This window comes from Porites lutea, chromosome 1 (assembly GCF_958299795.1).
Source record: "Porites lutea chromosome 1, jaPorLute2.1, whole genome shotgun sequence".
Taxonomy (NCBI): domain Eukaryota; kingdom Metazoa; phylum Cnidaria; class Anthozoa; order Scleractinia; family Poritidae; genus Porites; species Porites lutea.
This window is the reverse complement of record NC_133201.1, coordinates 43,518,042-43,524,041: the sequence shown is the minus strand read 5'-3', so window position 1 is coordinate 43,524,041 and position 6,000 is coordinate 43,518,042. Positions and strand designations below refer to the sequence as shown.

At 50.9% G+C, this 6,000-nt stretch overlaps 1 protein-coding gene across 1 annotated transcript in view; it reads right to left on the bottom strand.

The window, feature by feature from the left end:
* The window catches only part of LOC140951856 (intermembrane lipid transfer protein VPS13C-like), a 139,190-nt gene that overhangs the window by 40,000 nt on the left and 93,190 nt on the right, over positions 1-6,000 (bottom strand). The gene's annotated exons all lie outside the window — the stretch shown is intronic.

The window sequence follows — 6,000 nt, the reverse complement described above, 5'->3', positions numbered from 1 at the left end:
TCTCTTGGGGCGCAAGCGTATAAGTAGAGATTTCCAAGCCGGTTGCAGCTCTTTGGTTTTCTGATAGCCTTTCCTCTAGAAGTATGTCTGAGAGGCATCTCGCCATGCTAAGGGGAGTAGTAAGGGAGGCTCCAGAAGGTCCCAACCAATCAGAGCGCAGCAAAAATTTTCTCGACCAATCAGCATCGAGTATTTAGCCCATGTGACTTCATTGACGTCACAATGCCCATATTTGGGCATAAAAATCACGTGACCCCACCCAAGAGGTGGATCCGCATACTTGGCATAGTTTTATGGACCGTACCGCGTAGAACCTGGGTACAAGCGGGACGCATACGCAATTCAACCCCAGTCCCCTCGCATTCCCCGGAAGTCCATAAAAAACACACACACTGTATAGAGGTCCACAGCATTTTTAATACAAATCTCGACAGTGCCCTAAATGACATCCGGGACGTATGTGAGGTCCTAGTGACGTCACGCCCTTTTTTACAAATCTAATAGAAGATCCAATTCGTCCCCAATCCTCTCGTAGCCATAGGGATAGCTGGATCGGGTAGCCACCTGGAGGACGCGCTTGTCAAACACCAACCCATACTGCTTCACGCGCGGAACCACTTGAATGTGTTTCTTTTCCAAATCCCGTGTGAAATGATAGGGGTTGACAATGTTCAAATTTCGGCGAGTGTCCTGAGGCGAGTCTAATTCCGAGAGAATGTTCTCTTTCATGGTATGAAAATTAAGAATGGCCGACCCCCGGACATTCAACGTGAAACCGCGGACCTTGCACACCACTTTACCTCCACGGGTCGTGTACCCATAATTCTTGGCGCCCCCCGAAACGAACTCGGTGATGACGTCCCCATCCAATTCATCCGTCATGTCGCCTAGAAAATCCCCAGTGGCAATGCTGGGTTGACCGGGACGCCACTTATACACCACACTGTCGGTATCATAGTAAAGCACTTGTTGTTGAAGAGTGTCAAGGGACTCATAGAGTTTCAATCGGGCATGACACGTGGTAAACGCCGCCACAAAGATATTGGTCTTGGTGCCTTTCACGGCATTGTCTTGGACACTGGTGTAGACGGCTTCCAAAATATCGTCGGTACAGAGGCGGAGCGTACTGAGATCGAGGGCTGCATCGGAAACGAGGCTGAACAAATGGGCGGGGTTTTGAACGGTGACGGTGGTGGGTTTGTTGATCCGCTCGCCAAACTTGCCCCAAAAACTATTCAACATGAGTTTGGCGGTGGCCTTGCGACCAGGGTTTTTGGCAATACTGGCAATGTCCAGTCGGATCCCTTCCCGTTCCTGGTAGCGAAGAATGTACTCGCGTTTTTGCTCGAGGGTCTGGCACCAACTGGGCCACCCCGCGGATTCTTGTTTGAGTTTGAGCCAAGTATTGACGTAATCAGCGAAAAGACCTGTTTGGCGCTGCTCGGGGGGAAAATGCCAGACTTCATGGATTTTGATCAGGGTGTACCCCTTTTCCACCGCTTTGACCAATTCGGGCGTACACCAGGTCCCACGTAGCGTACGATCGGCGTCCGAATGAGGGCAATACTGGGTTCGGGTCAACATGGGTTGGGCTTGCTCTGTCTGGACACAGGCACGGCAGAGAGGAAAGGTGAGTTTTTGACCACAGCGTACAGGCAAGACGGGGTGGAATAGACCAGCCGGGGGTAGAATGTCCACCGTAGCCACACCAAAATAAGACGCCAGGGACTGGTCGACAGGTTGGGTGATGATCTTGGGATGACCGATGGGGTAAGGGCAGTTCTTATTCACCCATGGGTACAGGGAGGTCACATCCACATAACGTATTTCCTCCCCTTCCCCAGCCACGGCATGGAGAGCCACCGCACCGGTGCGTCCCCCAAAAAAGGCGTCACGGGGTTCCAAAGGTGCCACCAAATCAAACGACGTCAGGAAACGTTGGACAGCTTCATCCGTGGCCACCAATCGGTCCCACTCACACTCCCACATTTCGATGACGGTATAACCTGCTCGGAGCAGAGCCATGCGTTTGGAGAGCGTGGCTTGATACAGTTCCTCCACGGTTCGATCCGGTGTGGCATAATGTTTGGCATCTCTCACGGGATAACAGCGAGGACAGCCATGGTAGAGACACCCATGAAATTCATAAACAGTGCGGGTCAGAGGATCGTAGCCATCGACAAAATAACTGTTCACAAGGGTCCGGACAAACTGCTCACCCCCATTCCGGACATGACGAATGCGATCGGCACTAGCCCCCTCTTTGGGAATTTGATGTTCCTGATAATACAACCATTGCAGGGCCTTGAGGGATTGGTTGACTTGGGCGCCTCGCCACCCCCGGAGCGGTTCGACGGCAATGGTGTCGGGGGTCAAATGGTGCTTGCGCCAATAGAGATTGCAGGCACTGGCGATGGTGATGCATTTAGCCATAGGATTGAAACCAGCCTGCTGTTCAAATTCTTGTTGAAAGGCTTCACATCCCGCTTTCAACAGCGCCACATCCGATTTACAATACTCGATCATCTCTTGCTGGAAATCAAAACGCACGTTACGACGGACTTGCTCCGCATGCCAACGCGTCAGTTCGTCTTTCTTTTTGGCCATCATACCCTCAGGATCGTAAAATTCCAAATCGGGGATCCGACCCACGTACTGTTGATGATCCGGGGTATTAAACAAATGCGGAAAAAAACCCTTCTTTAATTCAGTCAAATTGAAGGTGCTGGGAAACGAGGCCAGCGGCATAGGTAGGAAACACAACGAGTCAATGAATTTGAGGGGTCCACTCCTGAAGGACAACACTTTGGCACCCACCGTCAGTTGATCCACCACCTCGCGTTGTTGCTGGTACAGTTCATGCAAAATAAACATGCCGTCAAACCCTTTCAAGTTGTGAAACACCACGAGAATCTCCCGCTCGCCCTCGCTGTCTAGGAGGTCCGTGAGATCATCCAAATCGTGCAAAAATTGGAGGGCACAATCCTCTCCGTCCAACACATGAATGGTCGTTTCTTCACTGGACGAATAACATAACAAATTGGCCACAAACACACCTTCTGCATTCTGCATGGCTTCAAAATCGGCGTAAACAAACAGGGGAGGGGGTGGCGCCACCATGCTACCTCCCCCCTCCTCTGTGGGTTCAGTCTCTTCCTCATTCTCGACCACGGGTTGAATGTAACACTTATGGTATTGGATAGACACCCATTCGTGACACACGGGACATTTGGCGTACCCACACTGGTGACGTTGGTTAGGGACGACGGTGTACTGGGCCTGGCACTTGAGACAGGTTTTGATGGATTGACATTGCCGGCTGTCCGCATGATGACGCTTGCATTGCTCACCATAAAACTTGCGATGACATAAGGGGCAATACTCTGTAGGGCGGGTGCCACGCACATAATCTGGACAATCAAATCGACCGCATGCTTTGCAGCGTTTCCCTTGACAACTGTGATGGGTCCGGTCGTTGGTGTTGAACCCTCGTTCACAGTCCACACAATAATAAGAGCGATTGACAAACGCCGGAAAAGACGTACAACCATCAAAATGATCGTTGGATTTCAATAAACGAATCTGATGGGGGGCATCAGGGCCTTTAAAGATGAGAAAAAACGGTTTCATCCGGGTCATCACCAAGAGTTGATACTGAGACCCCAACGCCTGTTGAAATTGACGGAGTTCGGGTAAACCACAGGGACCCTCTGCGATTCCCGCTTGCTGATGGAGGGCCTGGGCTTGACGTTGCTGCACAGGACGCCCCCGTTTGAGATTGTCCCAGTCGCGAAACCCATCCACGCCTTGATCTTTATGGCAGTGGGCTCGCATAGTGACAATCGCGCGGGCACAGCATAAGGCATCTCTGTTTTTGATGGTAATAATGCATTTCTTTTTCTTGTTCTCTCGATCCAGACATAGACGTCCGGCATTGCGTTGTTTACAATGGCCTGTTCCTGGGCCGGGCATGGAGACAAACACCACATCCACTTGGAACCCGTGATCGGGGTTGAAGGCTTCATTGCTGTTCAACTTGCCGGCTAACGTGGCCAACATCTCATCCAAACGGGCGGTGCGTTGTAAAAATTCCCCCACGGTAAAATTGGCGGTTTGATAAGCATGCGTGAATCCATGCGCTGTAATAGCAAAATTCACAAAATGATGGGCAGGTCGTTGCTCGCGGCCCAGTTCTGTTTCAATGGCTTGATGAAGTGCTTCAGTCAACGCCAACCCAATATTATCTCCAGGCACAGGATCCCGCAATTGTCGTAATTGCGCATTGAATTGCGCCCGCTCCACCACATCACGCCAGCGGCGTCGTCGACCAATGGGTTGCATGATGAATTGAAAAAGAGGGCCACGGACAGCAGCCCCTCCCAACTGTTCCCACCGATCATAGGCGCGATCCAATAGAGCATCCCCTTCGTCATCATCACTGAATGGATACGCCTCCGCCATGACAGCGACAAACCATTTGAATTTTCCCGCGCTGGACGTGGACTTTTATAGACCGTCTCACGTGATCTCGCCTGCGCTGGGATTGGTGGACCCAGCTCAGGTGAGAGTCAGGTGAGAGGGTTTGATTGACCAGAAGAAGATTGAGGGGGGTCCCCCCCATGGGTACAGACTTCTTCCATCGCCTCTAGGCCTGGACCGAGATCGGTGATTGGCCGATAGAACCTTAGATAAAGTCGGTCCATCAGAACAGACGTCAGTTGCGTTCGAGAATATGCCTAACAAAAATCCTGAGAAAGCAAGAGAGTTGAAACACGCGTGGTACGTCAAGAACAAAGAAAGATTGTTGCAGCAGAAACGGGAAAAGCGAGCGGCCCAGAAAAAGGTGAAACCGCCTAAACCACCTAAACCAGCGCCGACCCCCGAACAGGAAGCCCGAGCCCGAGAACTCAACCGACTGGCCTGTCTGCGCTACCGAACGAAAAACGCGGCCTATGTACGCTTGCTGAACCGAGACTATTATCACAAACACCGCGAGCAGATTGTGCAACAGCAACGGGACCGTCGTGCCAGGGATCGACAAATCAAAGAGAGCCCCTTCCGAAAGTTACGAGCGTTGGCGGACGTGTGTTCTTCCCGTTTACTGGAATTAAATTATGGATACGCCAGTATCGCACCGAAAAAAACGGGACCCCGAGGCCAACAAACGGACCCAAAAACTGTATCGGAAACGTATGTATGCATCCGTGAACGGGATCGAAAAAGTAAAGGCCCTCCATCGTCGACGCTACCACCAGCACATGGCAAACTTGAAAGCCAAAGGGGAGTACGAGGCCTTTAAAGCCAAAAAACTAGAGTATGGAATGAAACGCTATTATGCCATGTCGGAGGAAAAGCGGAGTGAAGTAAAAAAGAGAAACGCCCAAGCCCAGAAAAACTGGATGCAGAAAATGAAAGAGGAAGGAACTTTCGAAGCCTACAAAGAACGCGTGAATGAGCGGCGGCGACAACTCCGGGCCGAAAAACAGCAAGCCTTGGGGGAAGAGGGGTGGAGAGCGTTACAGAAAGACAAGTATCAGAAGCGGATCCAAGCTCAACAAAACCAACGCTTGGCCGAACATTTGGAACGTCCCTTTCCCCTCCCGTGGTGGCCGTTAGACTGGTCCGACTCCGAGTTTGACGAGGACCCTGTCCAATCGACTCGTTCCAACGCCTTACAACAGTTGCAACAATATCTGTAAGAACAATGTGAGTTTTATTAAACCATGTGTTTAAATCATTTCCATTGTGTAATGACTGTGTTCTATTAAATTACATGCCCAATCTCAGTTTGGTTTTCATAATGCGTCTCACAATACGCTCCGTCAGGGTTTTACTACCAGGGAGTTGATCAATCTTGGCAATCATCTTGCGATCCGCCACCCATTTATCTTTCAAGGTCTTGGCTTTATCATAATCCATGTCATGTACTTTCGCAATCCTGTCTAACCGGTTGATGCCGGGATCCCCACGGGCCAACCGTTTTTTCAAATGAGTGCCAGG